Below are 22,897 nucleotides of genomic sequence, written 5' to 3'. Positions count from 1 at the left end.
ATTTGGTGAAATAACATCGTCGCGATTTACAGCGTCATCAGAGCACATCTGTAAGGGTGGTTGATTTTTAACGGCGGCAGCATCTGGTTGTCTAGCTTCAGAAGGACATATACGTTCTTGGTTTTGATGGTAAATGACCACTATATTTATGTTCTCCTTGATTGGTAGAGGAAGGTGCGGGTTTGGCTGCATCACAGGAAGCATGGTTTATAAGATCGCAGTTGACATCATTCTCGTGAATATTTTGGTCGGTTGGAAGGCGTCTGTTAGCGAAATGGTCACAGTCGTCGTACTTCACATCTTGGTTCGGCTCGCTACAAATTACACACATTCTCTGAGAATTTTGAAGGTCATTTAAATACATATACTTAACTGGGCAGGGGGTTGCCCCCCCAAATCCCCCGATGGTAGAGCAACATCTTCTAAGGCACGGCAGACGTGTTTCCCAGTGGCGTTGCAGAATAGTCGTTTTTTGATCCATAATCTTCGAACTCCCTGAAGAAAATTCCTGCCGGCCAAGTTCTTGAAGAAAGTGCAGTTTCCTTGTACTTTGGATCTATGCCAACTTTAAAGGAAATGAAACGTAATAGTTTCAAATCGGCATCTTTCTTAACCAGTTTGACAACCTCGGGAAGCTCATCGCAATTTAGACATTCCATGACCATCTCTTTGATGTTTTCATTTGATACATCCGGGTGAATCCGAGATAAATACACCCAGAATTTTTTATCAGTGACAGGAACAGTGGCCACTATATTTGAAAAAGTAGTATTTGTTCCTTCTGCAGCATTTAACTTAGAGGTGGGCTGATCTTCGCGACGGCGTTTCGATACAGGGCGCTTAATAGATGGCTAATTGATCTTTGGACAGCGAGGCATATTTTACAAACTATCACAGCGATTTTGCGACATCAAGAGATCAACTTTTTCGCTGAGTGTACCAACTGTTTTGCACAGCTGTTGAAACCGATTATTTACTGTAGCATTCATCGGCGTGGTCAACGAATTATTTATCTGCTCAGCCATATAGGCACGGATGCTTCTGCCATTCAGTTCATCTCGGTAAACAGGGCAAATAAAAATTGCTCTACCCTGGCAGAACAAATCCTTGTGCGCACGACCGTTAAACCCACAACATTGCTGGTTGATGTGGTAAAAAGCGTCGCAGAAGCCACAGCGCACTGGCTCCAGATCGTTGATGGGTAAACGGCACTCGCCACAGAGCTTTTTTTCCATCTTCCTATTGTCGGAACTGGTGCGGATGCTGACTGGCTTACTGGTGCGCTTTTGTTTCGAACAGATCACGATCAGTATCAAAAACACTTGCTCAAATTGTATCACAGCTGGCGAAATTAATCTTCACTTCAACGAAAACCGAAAGTAAATTGTTCAGATATTGGATATACACAACTAACTAATCAAGAAATAACGTTTTACACGGGAAAATAATTACGAAAAATATAACAGCGCTAAAAGCGTAACTATAAACATGACAAAGTTGCCAAAAAAAAAGTTGTGAATGTTGTGACATATACAGCCACATCCAGGTCGATCGATGACTCAATCATCGGTTCGAATCCTTGAAATTTCGTCGAAGTTTTCGAGAACCGAAAACAAAAACTGTTTAATAACTCTACAATGATTCAGATTTGACCATATGCGTAGAAGAATTTTATTCGTCAAATGTGGTCCTCTATCACCCCCTAAAATATTTGGGCTAAGCCACCTAACACCCTACTTATTTTATCACAGTATTTTGATATTGATAACTTTAAACTTAGAAATCAAAAAACCTCTAAGCAACACAACAAAAAATTTAAATTACATGGAACACAACTTTTATGTAGACTAAATAACAAACAATCTAATTCACAAATTAGTAATAGTTTCCAGCTTATGTCTTTTTAATTTGGTTGATTGAAAGTGACACTCCCCAAGCTCGTTTTTGCAACATTTCACAACGAATTAATAACTAACTGCTCTATGCGGCTATTTGATATTGCCTTTCAGTTTCAGCATACTATGGTGGTATCAATTTTAATTATTTAACAGGTACTATCTCAAGCAAGAGATAAAGCAAACAACGGACACAAAGCCGTAATCACTGCTTAGCATTTACCCGTTCTTGTTCCGGTCTGTTTATCTCCGTAGTTCCGTTCATTGGTGTAGCGAGGTTTGTTTTAAGGAAAGAAGCAACACTAAATTTCAGTCGAACCATCTCGTTCTTCCGTCGACAAATTCCCATTGTATTGTCAACAGTTCACGGCTTTGCACTGTGAATGGTTTCGGTTGACTCTTTTCACCGCAGCCATTCTGGGTTGCTAGTCGGCTCCTACTTTGTCTTAAGATATCTGGTTGACGCTGTCTGGCACCAGACAGATTTGCTTTGTTCGTCCCAAAAAGCCGATGATTAAAACAACAGGGCAATGTTTGCTGTCTGTGGAGGTGTACATCGTTGCAGGTTGACACGGTCGGTAGACTATTTGTAAATAATTTTATCGAACTGAGATGATTTGGAGTGTTTTTTAAATTGGAGTGCTTTATATATTAAATGGGTTATATTTAATGACGGAAAGGGAGGTAATTAATATGAAAGCTAGCTAAAAATATAAAAACAAAAGAAATAAAACACCTAGTGGAGAAAAATATTTACCGTTATATTTTAAGCAACTTTACCTACGATGCTATAAAATTGCAACGCTGTAATCTTTTTTTACCAGTTAGGTATAATATGTTAACAACTTGGTCATAGTCAATTAAGCTAAACTTGACTAACAATTTTATGGTAAAAGCTAAAACGAGTACAACAGCTGCCTTATTGAAACATGAGGAAGCTTTAAACTCCCTTCAATCCTTTCATAGTTTCACCATACAGCTATCTACCCTCAGCATAATCGTTTGTCATACTAACACATTCCACAACGGAACAGCATCCCTAGAACCTAGCCTACGGCAAGGTCAACTGCTGCGCTATTATTCTTTATAGAAAACACGCAAACCTTTTTTCCGCTCGAATGGCACACAACAAAAACACATTATTATCCCTGCGAGATTCCTGAATCGGGAAATGAGCTCCCATCGAATGGCGCATAAACAGTAGCATGCGATAAACACATTTGTCAGCCTGACCAGCATCAGCATCAGTATCAGCATCAGCTATAGGAAACCTAGGAAACGAACGGAATGAGAGGGAGAGACAGAGATAGCGAAAGGTTCAAACACGTGTCGTCATGATTATCCGCTGGGCCCCGATGATGGCTATGTGTTCAACGGAAGACTGCCATCAGAGTCTCCAATAAATTAAATCTGACGCCAAGTGACCTGGCTCCTGCGAAAATCGATTTTCCTCTCGGTCCCTGTCTGTCTTGAGCTGGTTTGCGTTTGGGGGAATAGACCACGTTATGGCTTTGCTCCCCCGGCAGTTCTGGATGTCAACCGAGCCGGCGAACGTTGCAGCCAGCTATTTCTGGCTTTAAGTGCGGAGGCAGCTCCTGCCGGGGCTGGTGTTTACTCCTGACTAGAATTTGTTTATCTGTTAATGGTGCAGTCAACGACAACAACGAAGCGGGAGCGAAATGTTTCTAGGTCCTCAGACATACTGGCGCCATCTGGATGCCAATTATCTACTAGTGTGTGGGTTTTTGAATATATATACCATTCAAGAGCACTACGAGATCGTAACTATTTTTATTGCCACATTCTTCGTCGTGTTCTGCAGCATTATAATCTACCAGGAAATTATGCCACAATAAAAGCTCTCGGTCGAAGAGCTGGCCTGGTGAAATTGCCATTTGTGGCGAAACCAGTTATGCATTCCAAAGTGGAAGGTCAGCAACGAAAGATGCAATTGAAAATTATGGTATCTTATTGACAGCAAAAATAACGGTGCCTTTAAATTCAACCTTACCAGTAAAAGGCAAAGCAAAATCTAGGTGCAACCACAGATTAACAGACGTGTAACACAGAAGCCGTTGCCATAAACATTGCCAACTCAAACGATAAAGTATTTCAAATTGCCGCTCGAATCGAGATGCAAACAATAGTCAATGCGTGCCGTTCCAATGAGGTATGAAGATATTCCGGAGTGATTCGCAATTGGGGCTCAACTGGCAAATAGTCAACAAATCGTTTTATTACACCATCAGCCTTAAAAAGACCGATAATATGCTTGGCAAAAATCCTTTCTTCTGTTTTAATCGTTAGAATTATTTAATACAAGTTTTTAGCGATGGGCGATAGAAGTGTTTAATCAAAATAAAAGACAATTTGCAGTTTAGCCCCTTGCATTGTCATGAAGTGACAGGCTTATTTGCAAATCGTTTTGTAAACAGGCGATAGTAAAGAGCGAAACTGCGTTGTCTTCAAAACACAGGCGCATTGTTAACAGGCGTCAGGCGAAACTAAATAAAAAAATCAAAACAAGGCGAAACAGGGCTGGGCGAATCTCATTGTCAAAATGCTTTGAGGCTCATTCCAAGGGGTTCAACTTTAAAACTTAGATTTTGAGCTTGAATGCACAAATTTTATGCAGTATTGTTGTGAAATCATAAGATTGATTTATTCTACACCAATTTATGTCTTTAAAGTTGATTTTTGTAACTTTTATTTAAATTAAGACTTGAAAATGTACTGGCAAATTATCACAGTGATATTGCTCATTGTTTACACTTTGTTAGTTTCGCCCTTATCGCGAATCACTCCGGATATGTTCAAAGAGGGTTCAAATCCCATTGTCCAGTGCGGTTTGTTTTTGTAGTTTGACGTCCTTTCCTGATTTTTCGCTACTAATACCATCAAATGTCTTCTTCTTCCACAACTCTTTAACAATGAGGTTGTCAGATAATACAACAGACCTCATAATCCCTAGACAAGTAGTGGTGCTGGTATTCAAAATGAATTATCTTCCACAAAAGATACAGTACAACTAGATGCGAATTATCTACAATTGTACCTGGATATCAATGCAGCTATCATGTTGATCATCATCTAGTGCTATTACATCTTTTTTCGAAACAGCTGGTGGAACACATCTGTCAAAACTTGGAAGCGAATGAAAACGAATGAGTATGACGTAAGGTTTCCAACAAATCCAACCTGCAAAAATCCAGTGATGCCAGCGTTAGTACTGGTCGAGTCTAGTAGTCTGTTTATAGTGAGTCACTTTGCGTGTTGCGAACTTTTATAACTTTAGCAAAGTGGCAGACTCGATTTGCAGAACCGGTCCGACTCACCTTTTTCATCAACCCCGTTGACTCAGGACGCCTCGAGATTGAGACGGTGATGATTCTTGGTTATACTGGCACCTTGACCCGTCCACCCCCACAAATTCTTCCATATGGCTGGAGTGAGAAATACGGTTAACGGTGATTTTTCGGCACTCTGACACACGCGGAAAGAAAACTCTCGACGATGATGTCCTCTAAGTTTATTAAGCAAATCAGGAATTTTGCTTAGTCGTCAACTGACCAGGGTGGGATCGGGAATCGGTAGTTTTGGTTTGTCATCTCTTACTCTGCGTACAATGGCTTGGTCTCCACTTCCAGTGATTCGGGTTTTAAGATACAGCAGTCCCCAGAATAACGCGGTGGGTGGTGATGTACACTTATGGCGATTTCTTAGTTGTCCATTAACCAATAAAGTTGATTTTTGGTGCATTGTTAGTATGTGGTACAACCTAGTCAACTACCAAAAATCAACTTTATTGGTTAATGGACCGCTGAGATATCGCGATGGGCGTACAGCACCACCCATCGCATTATTAGGGAGATTCCTCTACATCACTTGGGGCGGTTATTGACTGGTGATAGTTCAGTCGATTCCACTCTCTTGGAATCGTTACTCCAAGGTCGATGCCATTTGTCTTCAACGAGAGCTTGACACCTCTTTGGATTGGTGTAGCAACAGAACTGAATTCTGAAAAATGCTCCAATATCTCTTTTGCCCGAATTCGTCAACCTGTGATTTTTAACTACAAGCTCCATGGTATTGCAATCCAACGAGTCGACCAGATGAAGGATCGCGACGTTATTTTGGACAGTCAGTTATCGTTTAGACGACATATTTTCTACATAGTGGATAAAGCATCTAGAACTTTAGGATTCGTCTGCCGCATCGTTAAAGGCTTCACTATCGTATATTGTCTCAAGGTATTATACTACTCAGGCTCACTCAGACGTACGTTCCAACCCAAGTAACAATTCAAAGCCACTTGGTTTTACTTGAATTTTATAAAGGTTTTATTGCGGTATGAATCATTACCACTGGATTTATGGTGGTATTTCGCAATACCAAGAGGATACGAGTCCAAACACACTTATAGCTAGCTAGAAAACCGTAATAAAACTGTTAATAAAGCGAATTTATTGTGGTTGCTTATATTACCACGTTAAAACTTGTTGGCTGCACCACGTCTCCTATAAACTTACCATAAGTGTGGCGTAGCAACACAAAATGGCGCACCAATCAAAATTGATCTTATCACGGTTACTTGTCAAACCGCAATAAATCTGTTAGTTTTATAGAGCTATTAAAATGGTAACACGCTAACCAAACAGTTTTTTGCTGCTATTATGAAGAATACCAAAGTTCAACACCAAAATCATTTTTTTTATGCGAAGCCATATTGCCATATTCTAGTATTTTGTTTTAGCTCGCAAACAACAAGTCATCAAAGCAAAGTATTTTGCAGAAAGAAGGTGATTATCAATCGGTTTTCCTGTCAGAGGAAGCAAATAAAATGATTTTGCTAGAAATTGAGATTGACTAACTGAATATTTTCAATTTGTTAAAACAACCAGTTTTCGAAAATTGCAAAATTTCAGTGGCGCGCAGATTTTATCGACCTACCATATCAAAATGCACGATGAAATTAAATGCGCACATAGGTCAAACTAACGAAATTGCTTAAAATTAATAAATATTCTATGGGATATTTTATTCTGGTCGCTATAAACCAAATCGTTCAGAATGATCTGTCAGTAAAACTAAAACTTTTCTGCTCACGGATATATTTTCAAGTTGACAAAGCTACCAAACTTATCTGGCGTTTGCTAGTAAAGCGAAAAGCAAAAAGCGAAAAGCATAAAGCGAAAAGCAAAAAGCGAAAAGCTTTTTTAAATTATGGCGATGGCTGTCAAGTAGCGAAAGCTTAATCGGTTTTATTGCTGCTCTTAGCAGAGCGTGATACGACTACTTGAGTTTATGGCCTGATTCTTATAGCGGTTATGAAAACATTCTGAGGCGTGGGCCACTTGGTCAGAAAGCAGTTTTATAGTGGTCATCAGAAAGTTCTGGTGGAGCTCATAGTTTTATTAGCGGTTTTATGAAATTGGTCATGAAAACCGCTATACGAACGTAATAAAACTTGGAATTGTTACTTGGGAAGGCACTGCAGAATGACGCAATGCTGCGACGCACCATTTCAACGCACCAACAACGAACGAAACCATTTTTTTTAGCGAGTAGGGAAATCTGCTATCAGACACCTTAGAAGACAACTCAGGGAGTGGGGTTTGGTATTCCGACCCCCCCCCCTCCCCCACTGGGGCGTGAGGATCCAGACCCACTAAAACCCTACTCGAGTCTCCAGCCTCAATTCCCCCTGGCACCACCTTATCGGTATTACTTCAGGGAGGGGCTACTGTGCTTAACGCCCTCTCTTAGATAACTACTGGACTATGGTAGTTAGGCTGTTTATTCGCCGTTGATCGGCTCTCCAGCGGTTTTGTAGCTCAAGTAAGATCTGGGTAGCAGCCGCATTGACCGCTCCCCAGACGTCCGAGCTAGAACACATCCTTTGGACTAAGTTATCCGAAGTAGTGTCCTGTCCGCTTACTGCCATCATGTTGCTTCTCACGCTCGCGAAACGAGGGCATATGAAGAAAGCATGTTCTGCAGTTTCCTCAACTTCCACGCATTCGGAACACGTGGGGGACTCCAGATACTGTCTAAAACAACCATGCCCTGACAGAATTTGTGTCAGCTGGAAGTTGACTTCGCCGTGGCGCCTGTTGACCCACTCGGATAGTTCCGGGATAAGTCGATGTGTCCACCGACCTTTTGTGGAGTTAGACCATGCCCGCTGCCATGTGATCATCGAGGCCGATCTTGTGGTACTCCGTATGCCTCTAGTTCCACGTTGGTTGAAGCACTCTACGTCTTCGCTGATGATGATACCAATAGGCAACATACTCGCTAAGACGCAGATTGCGTCATGTGAAACTGTGCTATACGCACTCACCACTCTTAAGCACATGAGACGATAGGTGCTTTCCAGCTTGGCTAGATAACTTTTGGTACCTAACGCCGATGACCACATCGGCCCGCCATACCTGAGTATGGACTGAACCACGTTGGCTAATAGCCTTCGCTTGCTGCCATATACCGCAGAGCTATTAGACATCACACGAGACAATGCCGAAATAGCTGTGGGAGCCTTCTTGCAGGCATAGTCAACGTGGCTCCCGAACTTGAGCTTGTCGTCGACCATGACTCCCAGGAGTTTTAAGGACCGCGTTGACGAAATAGTGCAGTCCCCGACGCTGATATTTGCTTGCTGCACCAACTTGCGGTTGTTCACCACGATAACCTCCGTTTTATGATGCGCTAGGTCCAGTTTCCTGGATCGCATCCAATCTTCAACAATGCTTACAGAGTGGGCAGCCGTCAACTCAACCTCTCTGATAGATTCACCATAAACTTCCAAGGTGATGTCATCCGCAAAGCCGACAATCACCACCCCATACCGGGAACTTTAGCTTCAACACCTCGTCTTACATGACGTTCCACAGCATCGGGCCCAGTATGGAACCTTGCGGAACCCCTGCGGTGATTGGAACGCACTTCTGACCCTCCTCCGTATTGTAGCATAGCACACGATTCTGGAAATAATATTCCAGGATCCTGTACAGCGACACCGGCACTTGGACGTTCCGAAGCGAGTTGGCTATGGAGTCTCAGCTAGCGCTATTAAACGCATTTCTCACATCAGGCGTGACAACTGCGCAATAGCGAATACCTGTCCTCTTGCGCTCGATCGCCACCTCAGCTGTCTTAGTGACAGACAACATGGCATCCACCGTAGATTTGCCTTTTCGGAAGCCGAATTGGTTCCTTGACAGACCGTTTCTACCCTCAGTGTACTGTACGAGTCTGTTAAGGATAACCCTTTCCAGTACCTTGCCGGCAGTGTCGAGCAGACAGATCGGCCCATATGACGAGGGGCTGCAGTAGAACACTCCACCCACTTTGGCAACCGCAAATCCCTCGTCTGTAGTTGACACAACCTCTTGAACCAGGAACCTGCTTGTCGTCCATATAGCCGCCATCCCGGACCTATCCGAGACCCAGTTACCGTTTCCGGCAGGGATGCGGTATGGGTCCGAGCTGATGGCAATGTCCGTCAACGACTCAGTAACTGCTTGGTATAACAGCTGCTGGATCGCGGGCCAGTGGTTCAAGTTTAGTTGCGTTACCTGCACTACGCCCGTGTTTTAGTCGCCGGCGCGTCTGCCGGGCACTTTGGGCCTCCCGTTATGTGCTTAGCGTCCCGTTGGCCTGTACATATCAGGCACTTGGGCGGCGCAGAACAGTCCTTCGCTATATGGCCCGCACCGCCACATCTTCTACACAGGTGGCTTCTGTCAGGCCCCTTACAGCTCCAGGACTTGTGCCCTCGCTCAAAGCACCGGAAGCAAGCCTCCGGCTGCTGGAACACGCTCAGTGGGCATACGGACCATCCCACCTTCAGCTTGGCCGTCTTCGGGGCTGTATTTCCGCCTACTAGTGGAAGTCTTATTGTAGCTACCTGGGTTCCCGCCGGTCCCTTGCGCAGACGAACTGCCTCGATAGTCACCACTACGTTGCATTGCTCCTTGAGAGCTCGTGTTAGTTCGAGCGCTTCAGTGATCTCGTCCAGGTTTTTAAGATGGAGAATCATCTCAGGCGTTAGTGCGCGGATCTGTATGCCATCACCAAGGACCTTTTCTGCCAGCACTTTGAAGGCAGAACCCTTCTCAGTGGCATCCTTTTTGAGCTCAAGGATCATGTCACCGCTGCGGGAGCGGCGGATACTCCGCACATCCGCGCCAAGACCCTTCAGCTGCTCGTCCCTCTCACGAAACGAAACCGTGCTATGATTGGAATGCAGAGAGTTTTCATTCAATAGAGTTGTCGCTGTCTTTGATTTTAATCTGTCACGTGAAACAATTCGTCTTAACTTTCCTGTGTTCTTCTCTATAAAAGACGTGTTAGAAAATGTGTGTATATTTGTCATTTTTTTTGACTACCGTCATCCGGGGATACTTGCAACACCGGGGTTACTTGCAACACTTTGGCGCATCGCGCTTTGGACAGCTCTAACGCATTTGTTTGTTAACATAACCATTTGTACCCAATGCCATTTTAAAGAAGGGATGTTTACCTATTGTTTAGTTAAGTTCAATCCATTACATCATTGTTTTGCTTGTTTTTATACGATTGGAAAGCAATGTCACTTTCAGAGTAGGAAAAATTGATGTGCAAAGTTGCGTCAGTTCATTGACATGGAATTATTATTTACTGTTTGGTTCCTATAAACAAAAAGTGCATCATATAAGCTAACAAATAGCAACTTTGAGCTTTGTTTATATTTTGAACTTGGAGAAGAAACGATGAATTCGTGTTGTTACTTCCAATATGGCGCGGCTTGCAGTACTTGTAAAAATGAAAATTATCGTAATAGACAGTATGTACAAAGCAAGTTTGCATCTGTACGATGTTATTTTGTCTACCATCATCTCCAGAAAAATTAAAATTGTGAAAAATTCCACGTGCCTTGAAACGGCAATTTGAAGTTTGCCGACATGCTACATTTTCACCGAATATCTTTAAAAAAGCGATAGACGAAATTGGGAAACAAAAAACGCCTCCAGTATCTCTTGTTTTACTACAAATACATTCAAAATATCTCAAAATAGTCATTCGCGGTTTGAAATCAGATATAAAATCATAAGAAACGCAAAATCAGAAAAGTGTTGCAAGTGACCCCGTTTACTGGGTAACTTGCAACACCCATATTTTCGGTTCATTCTGCAGATTCATTTAGTTTATATTTTTTCTCATAATCATAAATCAAAAGTACTCACCACTATACAAGTTTTGGCTACTTACACTTGGAGCTAAACGGTATACTTCGAAAGTTATACTAAGTCAAAGTTCAAAAGTGTTGCAAGTATCCCCGGATGACGGTATGTGATTGTCATTAGTTTAAGAAATGTTACCATCATTAGGACAACTGGAGTCTGATGATGTTGACTTAATAAATAAATAAATAAATATCCTTTCAAGTTGTGTCTTCCACTGTACTAAAATGAGTGATTTATTATTACTGAGCTAAACAACTACACAAGAGCAATGCCCGAGTAACAATTCTAAAGCTGTTAAGTTTTATTTAAATTTTATAAAGGTTTATGTTATATTATGTTAAGAGTCATAAGCCAGTTTAACATGGTTGTCTATATTACGATCTCTTATAAAACTACAGCGCAATACAATGACAAATCAATATAAAATTGATCTTATTGTGGTTGCTTGTTAAGCTGTAATAAATCTATTAGTTTTATGCTCTTGAAATGGTAATATTTTGGCCAAACAAATTTGTTACTGCTATTATGACGAATACTCAAGTTCAACACCGGAAACATTTTTTTATGCGAGTCCTTATTGCTACATTCTAGTATTTATTTTAGCTCGCGAACAAAAATTCATCAAAGCAAAGTGTGAATTGCAGAAAGAAAATTATTATTAATCGGTTTTCACAGGAAACAATTAAAATGATTGTGCTCGTAATTGAGATTGATTAATTGAATATATTTATTTTGCTAAGACATAATTTCGATAGCTCGTTGATATTATCCACCTATCATTCCAATATGCACGATAAAATGTAATGCGCATATGCTGCACAACAACGGAAATTTCTGTAAATTTATTATTGATTGCTGCTTTTAGCAGTACATAACAAAACAGAACGTAATAATGGGCTCCAGGTCTGACACTTAAAAAGCAAAGCCTAGGTGCTACATTCCGTTACGGAAATTGACCTTCTGTTTTTATACGACAGACTTTGCACCCAGCTGTTAGAGTACAGGACAATTGAAGGGCCAGTTGCTACGATCCTATTGACTCTAACAGCCTCTCCTAACCGAGATTCGAACATACGACGACTGGCTTATTAGGCCAACATCATACCTCGAGGTCAACTGGAAGGTCTGATACTTAAAATGGATAAAAAACTTTCTGATGAGTGGGCCACTTGATCAAAAACCAGTTTCATAACGGTCATCAGAAGGTTCTAGTGACGCTCATAGTTTTATAAGCCATTTTAAAATATTGACCATAAAACTTAGTGAAACTTAAATAGCTGCGTGGGTGGTTACGATGATGTTTCTTCTCGTCGTCCAGCAGAGGCTGTAAGTGGCATTGGTACTAATGCAATGCCGAGAATGCTGAACAGCATTCCATTAAATTCTGATTATACTTCTCAGGCTTATTCTCTGAAATTGCAGTGTCCAAGTTGAAAACTACCAATCTACGGGTTTTTAAACTCATTTCTCATGTAAAAAAACACAAGATCGCCGACATTTGGGTCATATATGATCGGAATGCCTATCTTGCATTTGACGGACTTACGGGTATACCCATTAGGCGTATGGACTTTAGGCATAATAGACAATATGCATATTGGACGATAGGCAATCTGCCGTTTGCTTGCAAACGACTCAGTTTAATAAGCATTGCATGAAGTCAGTCGGATTACTGAAACACAACGTGTTGCCGAAACACAAATGGACGAAATACCAAATGGCCGTAATACAGATAGTCGAATCACGAATGGCGAATTTCGTAGAAAATATTCGCAGCCCTCGACCTGCTCAAATGTTGGCAATATACTATTTGTTCATATCCTTGAGTACGAAAGTAACCCCGTTGGTTTCGTGCTACTCCAGGACATCTATTGAATAGTGGCACGAAGCTAGATCCGGCCAGAAGATCGTAGGATCCTCGTGTTGCTTCAGCAGAGGAAACAGACGCTTCTGTAGACACTTCTTGAGTTAGATCTGACCATGTACAGTCCCGGTAGTCACGAACGGCGCACTCTGTTTGCCACATGAGCAGATTGCTTGCCAAATTATGTATTTCTTGGCAAACTTTAAAAGTTTCTGAATTCTTACTTCCTCCAGAACATCAAACTTGTGCTGGGCGGTGAAGTACAGTAGCCCCGGAAGCTGCCGGAAGTCCGCCTTCGTTCATCATCCATGATGAGAGAGTTGAGAATTTTCTAGGTGCTTGCGCAAAACAAATTCGCGACGTTGCTTTTCGGGTGACACCATTTTTTTCAATTTTCGAAAGACTGACAGCGATAAAAATACATTGTAAATAATACACTCTAAACTACTTCTACCCAAATTTCCGATTTTTTTTACTAAACCCATACTGTGTATCATGCTTTTACAAGACGGAAAAATATTTTTACGTTACATGGGGACTCATTTCATCATGAAAAAGTAATTTTACTGTTGGTTTTACATGTGAAATTGGGGGTTGCTTACTTCAAAAAGCTGTATCTGCGAGGAATACCTCGTGACGATAAGTGATTATTATGTAAAAAAGTCTAGAAAATACGATGGAGTTAGAATTTTTGAGATCAAATTGTATTCATTTGGAGAAAAATAGAAATTTAGTTTTCAAATCTAATTCAAATCTAAATATTTGACAGCACTCGTGCTAACAAATACTATTTTTTTTCAAATTCTCTTGGCAATTTTGTTTGACCAAACCTCGTGATTTTAGTCATGACCTTGAATGCGGTCAGGCATATATTAATATTTTTTGAAACGATGGTTCTACAATTGATGAAGGGAATCAAAAAAATATTAATTTTCTTTGAAAATGTCTTTTTAGACTTCAAATTTCCGGAGATAAAAGCAAAAGAAAATAAGCAAATTTGACGAAAACAAGGCTATTGATCATAAAAGGGGGGGTCCTATAAAAGGAGGGGGAGTCCAATCGGCACCAAACTTGGGAACATTCTGACCGAATTTGGTATAAATCGGAGAACGTCGATTACACTGGTCTCGGACACTTAGCGTGGAATGAACCAAAAAACATAGCAATGCTTACTTCAACAATATTGCAGATAATAATTAGTTCTACAAATGCCTTATATATCACTTTTTAAATTCTGCTTGGCTGAGATGAAGTAATCAAAAGAGCAAAATCGAAGCGAAAAGAACGTGCTGCAAAGCCTGGCGGTTTGGGGCGGTTCCTTCCTCCCCAAATCATCTTTGGAAAATCATAAAATATTTTTTATGGAATTATGCGCATTGGTTACACATGTTTATGCTAATGTAATAATGGCAAACAACGTCATGCCGAACAGTATTATGCCAAATGACTTTTTGTTGAATGAGCAGTCCTTGTTCTCATCGCATTGTGACAGAATTGTGCCAAATGGTCGTTATGCCAAATGTATTTATCCCTTGTGATAATGCCAATGTTTTTATGGAAATCGACGTTACGCAAAATAGCCTTATGCCAAATGACTTTATGCTGAATAAGTACAAGTGCATATTCATATTATGCCCGACGTCCATTCTATCTACTGTCCGTATGCCCAAAATCTGTATGCCTATAACGTCGCGCACCTCGCACTTGCAACTGACAATTGACCGAACTCGCTTTCCTGAGCTTGAAGTTACAGATGAAAAGAACTAAACTAAACTAAACAAGAACTAACTAAGGTGTTTTAGAAACGTATTAGTAGAATACGAAAATTAAATGAACCAAACCTTTTTCTCGATTAAATTCTACTAATTATTTATTTCATTCACGACAAGTACTTATTACATATAATGGCTTAAATACACTCGTAATTAATATCACATCATTGATAGTCACAGCTAATAAACACGCACCAAAATATTAATTCTCAAGAGTGTCTTGCTAGACTTCAAATTTCCGGAGATTCATGTCAAAAGAGAAGGACATTCGAATGGCACGTCATATTTACGATGAATGTGCTTTGGCTTTAATGTTACTTGTAACTAATGGCCCTTTTAAAGGCCACAAGGGAGTTAAAGTAAGATTATTGAAGCATGTCAAGCTAAGCAATCATATTTAATACAATAATCTGTGGGCTGGTCATTTATTACTATTTCAACCTTTATGATGCACACAAGTGATTTTTAAAAGAAATTTCTTTATCTCAATGGTTGCAGGCGTTGTACTTATGATCGCCCGTCCACGTATTTTTAAAGCCACCATTGCATTCAATGAAGAATTGAATCTGAATATTTCACTTTTTCTCTTAATGGCACTCACAGATTCTTATAAACATACATATGCCAGAAATGCAGTTTACACTAGTCTTTGATCTGATATAGTCCTACGTCACCCTTTCGTACAACTCTTAGGGCTGTATACCTTGTAGTTTTTGCATTGTCAACCACCAAAGGAGACGAAAGTAGCTATAGCTTACGACAAGAATTACAGGAAGACAAGAAAATATCTTACTTTATCTTGACAGATGGAAACGATTTTTCATTCGGCCTGTTATTCATCATCATCCCGAGCATTCGGGAGCCCACACAAAAGAGCATTATAAAGTTATTCTTTCACAATTTGCATAATGCAATTTTGATCAACATACTCGTACCTACCCACCCGTTTGCGAAGGCTTTCTGCTTTGCAGCGAAGGAAGTGATCGACAACTCACCAGCCAGTCGGAGTGGAAGAAAAGCCCGTAAGCCGCCTCTCGGTAGGATTTCGCTGAACTTTATTTCACTGTTACCGTCTCACACAGCCCTCGGTTGAGCTGTTTCGTTCAGTCGGAATGGGCTCCATCTTTTCGAGTGCTTTGACGTATGTGTGTAAAGATGGGTTCGTTTTTGTATGAGAAGTTATGGAAATATTTCCTAATGATTTATATCCTATGGTAACCACGCCGATAACGATGTTGAATCCCGAGAGAAACATTTCTGTTTTTGTGGAACCATTTTGGGGTGCTCACGTAGAGCTACTAATGTGATGCGGGGCAATGGTGCAGTCAGCCATGTTGTTGCCTCGTAATTTGGTGGCGTCAAAACTGATGTCGTTAAAAACTCATGTTGAAGCATCAGCTGCAGGGCAAAAAAATCTGCGTACACAGAAAAAAAACCTGTCAACATTTTATGATATGAATACAAAATAGCCTAATCAAATTGTAATTCCGCTGGCAGTTCGAAAAACTGAAAAAGCGGACAGAAATGATGGAGCAGCACTTTATCCTATCAAGCAGAAAAACAGTCACCGCACAGGCGGGGTAGGATGTTCGATTATAGAATAAACATTTCATAGGAAAGGCCGATAAAAATAGATTATCGGAAAAATAACTTTCGTATCGTTGTTATTTGCACACGATTCGCACGCTTTCCAGACAGTATTCTCTTTACCATCAGTGGAAAATTACTAAATGGAGAGCTCCTCCAGGGATGGAAAATTGCTTTTTAAATACTTTTCGAGTTTGGTGCCCCATACTGAGAGGGGTTGTGACGCGCAACTGGTTAAATAGTTATAGAACATATGTTATGCTTGCGGAAATAAATTAGTTACTGTATTTTTTTCATGTGTGGAATCATCACTGACGAACCGACATATCATGTAATACATTTTTCTTGTTGAAATTGTAGTCCAAAATTTGAATAAAAATTCGTTGAATAGTAACATTATCTGCAAAACGAATTGCAATTTATCTTGAAAAAGTAAAGAATCTAATCTAATCTAATTAATCTAATTATTTTTCTAATAAGATTCGCAGTCACGACCATTCTCTTGTCAGAGCAAATTTGTAACTTTGCGGCTATAGAATTAAAGTTACTCGGTTTTTAGATAGCTGTCAAATCATATCTACATGGTTAGTAACTGTCAGCGTTTTTGGACGTTAAACACGTGAGCGAGGGAAATCAATTCAGTAAGATGGCAAAGGAACTGGGAATTTCGCATTCAAACATGAAGAATATTTTGAAAGATGGTCTCGATTGATTCCATACAAGAAACAACGGGTGCACGGTTTGATTGAAAAGCAGAAGGTTGCAAAAGTCGAAAAATGTTGACAGCTGTTCAAGCTGTACGGTGATTGCGAAATTCAGTTTTCGAACGAAAAAATGTTCCTGCTACAGTATCACCATTACCAACAAAATGATCGGTTATCGGGACGGGACGAACTGGCTGTTTAAAGGTTCCAGAATATTTTCAAGGTGACGGTATGAGGATGTTTTGTTGATGAAAATTTGAATGTTCCATTCGTCTTCATGGAACCTGGTGTTCGAATCAACATTACATCGATAATGTTTTGAAGAATTATTCCATACTACTTCCAACAAGATTCTGCACCGTCTTACAAAGCGAAATCCGGTGAGATAATTTTCCGGATTCTTCGAAAGAGTGACCTGCCTCTTCGTCTGATTTGAATTCTACCGACTTCTTTGCATGAAGTTAACTTCTAGGCAAACTAGGAAGCACCAAAGGATTGACTGTGGATACTTTCAAGCAACGTTTGGAGAAGATTTGGTCTGAAATGTCTCAGGATATCAGGCGGGCCAACTGTAAAGCTTTTGAATGCTTTTTTGCGACTGGTAATTAAAGCAAAGGGAGCAAAATTTGAATTAGACTAATTTAAGACAAATGCTATAGATACACTTTACACGAAATACACTCAAAATTAAAATTTATGCAATCGTCTTATGTTTGTCAGTTTTACTGACTGACAGTTTTTGCTGCTCACCCTGTATTCCGTTACCTTCACTTTCACACGAGACATCAGTTTCGAATGGATTCTAATAAAATATCCAATCAAACTGTCGAAGGAAATGTGTAACATCATTTTACGAACATATTTTACCTTCAGCACATCAAATTCGTCAAGTTTGACTAGAAAGAACATAGTTCGTGATATCCTGGGACGAGAAGATCTAGTTACTGCTTCTCAGAAATGGAAGCACAGGTGGTCTTCTTTTGCGTCCGACTTTTGTTTCATCTGCTTTAGGTTGCTAATGGCTGCGGAATAAAATAATTTTTCATTTCTCGAACTTGAGGAGAAACGTGATTATGAGCATATAGACCTCCAAATCCTTGATATGTAATTTTTTTGCTGTCGTACCTTGCGAAGACTTTTGTGAGATAAAGTTGTTCTGTCTCCGGGAGCTCGCCAAGTTTGGCAAGGTCGATTAATTCTTTTTTACTCTGTTTTCGTTAACAGTATACTTCGAGAAAACTTGACTGATTCTCGGGGCTTTCTATTTCGTAGCTCACCTGCAGTGGTTTCTGAGAACAAGCTGGCTTGTCGGTGGCGATGGCTTTTTCATCCACGGAAGTATCTGAAATAGCTTGTGGACAAATGAAATACGCCATTTCTATTTAACAAATACTTATTTTAATAATACCTAATATTGAGAGTACAATAAGTGCGTATGCACTGTTCGACGCCCGACGGTCGTATGGAAAAGAGATTGAGCGGTAGACTTTTCTGGTTGGCTGGCCTGACAGCTATAAAACTGTTATAGCTAAATCCCACAGTTTACTCCTACAGTATCCACCTCGGGAGCAGTTCGGTCTGTCAATGGTTCTTTGTTATAATTTAATTGCAGAGTTGTCAAAATATTCGCCTTATTTCGCATTCGCTATGCAATAATGATATCGAACAAATCCTCATAAACCAAAGATGATTCAGTAGGTTGTAAAAGGTTCAGCATCAACTGGTGTGGCACCGTCAGCCTGTTTGGCTCTTTATTCCCCCTAATTGCTTCACCACCCATCCTCTGCGGCGGCGGCGGCGTTTGATTGCTTGAAAGCTGCGGCCCCTTAAGGCTGCGAACTGTCTAGAACATTTTGACAAGTTCTTCTTCCCTATCTTTTCATGAACGGCAAACCGCGATTTGACAAGTGAGTAATACTTCTACCCGGTAACTACTTTATGTCCGTCTTGATGTACGTTTTGTTGTCCATTACGACGTATCTCGATTTCGTCAGCCACCCTCGGTACATCTCACCGGCGTGGGTTTTGAACACCGTGTTCTGGTTGTCGTTCCGGTTTGGTACCCTTTGGACCTTGAAGACGTGAAGACAGCACGTTTCATTGTTTTTTTGAACGACAACCGCCTTGTCCGCTGCATCCCAAATCGAAAGTTTCGACCCACGTGAGGTTTGAACACACTCCTGGTCTTTATCAGATCAGCTGTTTTGAAGTAGGATTACTTCTTTGACTTCATGTAACGAAAAGTGGTTATAGTTTGCATGCTTATAACTCAGTCATCCCTCAATAGATTCCAGAGATATTGGTATCAATCGATTGGATATTTTTGTAAGAATCTATTACAATACAGTAGATTATACGTTTACCTCACAAACTTTTAAATAATTGAAAAATGTTAGCCGCTGTCTAACTAAAAATTCACACTCTGTGATCGGTCGGAATAAGTAGTGCTGATTTGCCGCAGCGATAATGATGTTTTCATGCTACAAACAGTATGGTTGTATACAACCGTACCTAAATTTACACTAATTCCAGTTTCTACACTTGCATTTAATGGTTCTCGTTACATTTTTCCTTTATTTTTATAAAAAAAGTGACAGGTCGATTTGATATCTGTGCTTGGGAAGTACGCCAGATAAAGTGATAAAGTCCTCTAGTCCCAACATAACTTCTTATGACCGCTATAAACCTAGACCAATTTGATGTCTGTGTTAGGGTAGTGCCTAAGAAAAAGTGATAAGCCTCCTCATCCCAGCAAGATTTCTTGGGACCGCGATAATCCTAGTCCAGTTTGATATCCTGAAAGTGAACAGTTATAAAAAAGTAAGCGAACAACCCTATCTTTCACCCGTTGGTATCCATATACATAATGAATTTATTCAAAACTGATGTCTTATATGAAAATGGGGCTGCTGGGATATTCATGCATTTGATCCAAAAATAGGGAAACGGATATAACTAATATACAGAGCTAGAGCATTAGGAAATTTAAACTTGTCTTTTTGTATCAAATACACAAGAATGTTTCAGAGCATTTATTACAATGCAGTATAAATTAAAAATTTACGTGACAAACATTTGCAAAATTTCAAGCTTAGTCGAATTGAATGTGCATTTGTAGTCCTACGCCCCTCGTTCGTGCCCCTAGGCCCTGACCTTCACACTTTTTTGGTTTTCTGTGTCGTCTGGATCTTCTTGAATGGCTGCACCACCCATGGCAACGTCGAACGATGGACTCTCAGGTGTTTCACGATCCATGCATAGAATACAATCGAATTTCTGAAATAACCGCAGTACTGTTCTCTTTTCTAAATAAGCCCTGTGGTAAATTTTCTGACTTCCTGCTATAAACTCTTTAAACCAAAAGGATCGTAAGAACTAGCTTTCACTGTTTTAATATGCACTGAAGATCGAGCCAGCTATTTTCCTTATACTCAGCGTCTGAATTCTGTCCACACTGAGCAAACATTTGGACACCTCCGTTATTGTTTTAGAGATGCACCGACCCAGTCAAACTCTACACCGGCACAGTCCATGATTTGGAGTATCCAGATGTCTTACTGTAATCTGCGTACTGTGTGAAATTTTTGCAAATTGCGGTTTTGTCGCACGCGTGCGGGATCCTAGTTCCGGCAACCGAACGAAGCCCGAACGCACGCGACCTGCCATTCAAGAAACCTTATGCCGGGAGGTTGCAATAACTCCAACACTTTTTCCAATTGATCATGTAAGTAAAGCAACAGTAAGTGTGGTGGTATCTCAGTGATGCCTTATTGAGAGTTCATATTTTACCCCGTTCATTTTTTTACCACCTATTCTGTATATCGCCTTACAATGCCAGACTATAGTCAAGCTCAACATGGTATTCTTTCCCCGCTAGTGTTTTCAAGCCCGTTTGCTTGACTGTGGTTTCGCTAGATAGAGGATAGGGACAGAGGGAATTACGTTGATCCATTCTTGCGTGTCACTAAATAGATCGACCGCAGCCAGCGCTCAGCATAGTCGTCTCGGTCCTGCGGTTGGTGGTGGAGTGGGGGTTTTCCACCTTGCCTCCAAAGGCAAGTATTTTTGTGACAATAGTTTTTCTCTCTGTGATGAGCCCTCTCACAACCAGACTATTACGACTTCCCCCGAAGATACCGAAGCGGATGGTTGGATTCGATACGCTGTGGACTTTCATCGTTCACTGGGATGCACTACAACTAGCAATATGGAAACTCTGGAGCCCCCCGCCACAGTCGCGCCTTTGCAGCCAGTGATCATCAGTCATCCCGGTCCTGTGTGCGGGAGTGGTGAAGGGGTTTTCCAGAATGCTATCAATGGCAAGTATGAATCGGATCCAATTGATTCTGGCGCTGATTCGTTTCCTGCTTCCAGTCTTACGGTTCCCCGATTCGATCGCCTCATGATTTCCTACCACAATGCTGGCGGTCTAAATACTTGTATTGACGAGTACCTCTTGGCCTGCTCTGATGATAGCTACGACCTGATTGCCATCACGGAAACATGGCTGAACGCAGAAACCTTGTCGTTGCAAGTTTTTGGGCCCAACTACGAAGTTTTTCGCACCGATCGAAGCTCACGCAACAGCTCTAAGTCTTCCGGCGGTGGTGTGTTACTTGCAGTCCATCACAGTTTAAAAGCGCATCTGATTGAGAATAGTGTAAGCGAGTGTGTTGAGCAGGTTTGGGTACGAATCTCTCTAGACGGATACTCGCTCTACTTCTGTGTTATATACATACCGCCCGATCGAACACGTGATTTGACACTGCTTGATGCGCACAACGATTCGCTGAAGGCGATATCCGCTCGGGCCCTTCCTGTCGATGAAATCGTTATTGTTGGTGATTACAATTTTCCCGGTTTGAAATGGTGTTCTGCTGAAAACGGCTTTTTGTATCCTGATTCAGAACGTTCATCTTTTCATACTGGCACTAACAGCTTAATTGACTGCTACAGCTTTAATCTATTGCGTCAAATCAATCCAGTAGTGAACGAAAATGGTAGAATTCTGGATCTCTGCTTTGTTAGCTGTTCTGATTATGCACCGAAAATTTGTGAATCGCCTTCCCCTCTTGTCAAGAGTGTTAGATACCATCCTCCTCTGAATATGGCCCTCGACGTTAAACGTGCTACTCTCGGCTGTCTAGTTTCCGACATCGTCAGTTACAATTTTAAGAGAGCTGACTACGATAGTATTATTGACATCCTGTTGAACATAAATTGTTTTGAAATTCTTGACAATGACGATGTCAACCAAGCTGTAAATACTTTTACCAATATTTTGAATTACGCCATTGATCGCCATGTACCCAAAAGGGTTACCACTCGGCATTCTAGACAACCGTTGTGACATACTGTGGAGTTAAGACGTTTAAAAACAAGTAAAAGGGCTGCATTGAGGCAATACACAAAGCATGGTGGTTACATACTGCGCCAGCGTTACGTGCTAATCAACAGAGTCTACAAGAGGACAGCTAGACGCTGTCATACACATTATTTGCAGAACGTCCAACGCAGGCTTAAGTCAGCCCCAAAATCATTTTGGAAATACGTAAATGAGCAGAGGAAGGAACCTGGACTACCCTCAACGATGCACCATGAAGCGCAGACTGACTGGCGCCCACAGGAAATTTGCCAGCTGTTCGCTAGAAAGTTCGCCCGCATTTTTTCAAGTGAGACGTTGTCAATGCCTGATATATTGCTTGCGGCGCGTAACGTTCCCACATCAAGCCACTCGTTAGATTGTATCGATATCAATGAATGCATGATACATTCGGCTATAAGCCGGATGAAAACATCGACGTCTGCGGGTCCGGATGGGATACCATCAGTCCTTCTGAAACATTGC

Source organism: Sabethes cyaneus, chromosome 3 (assembly GCF_943734655.1).
Source record: "Sabethes cyaneus chromosome 3, idSabCyanKW18_F2, whole genome shotgun sequence".
NCBI lineage: Eukaryota > Metazoa > Arthropoda > Insecta > Diptera > Culicidae > Sabethes > Sabethes cyaneus.
The sequence above is the reverse complement of the archived record's forward strand: the minus strand, read 5'-3'. Positions refer to the sequence as shown.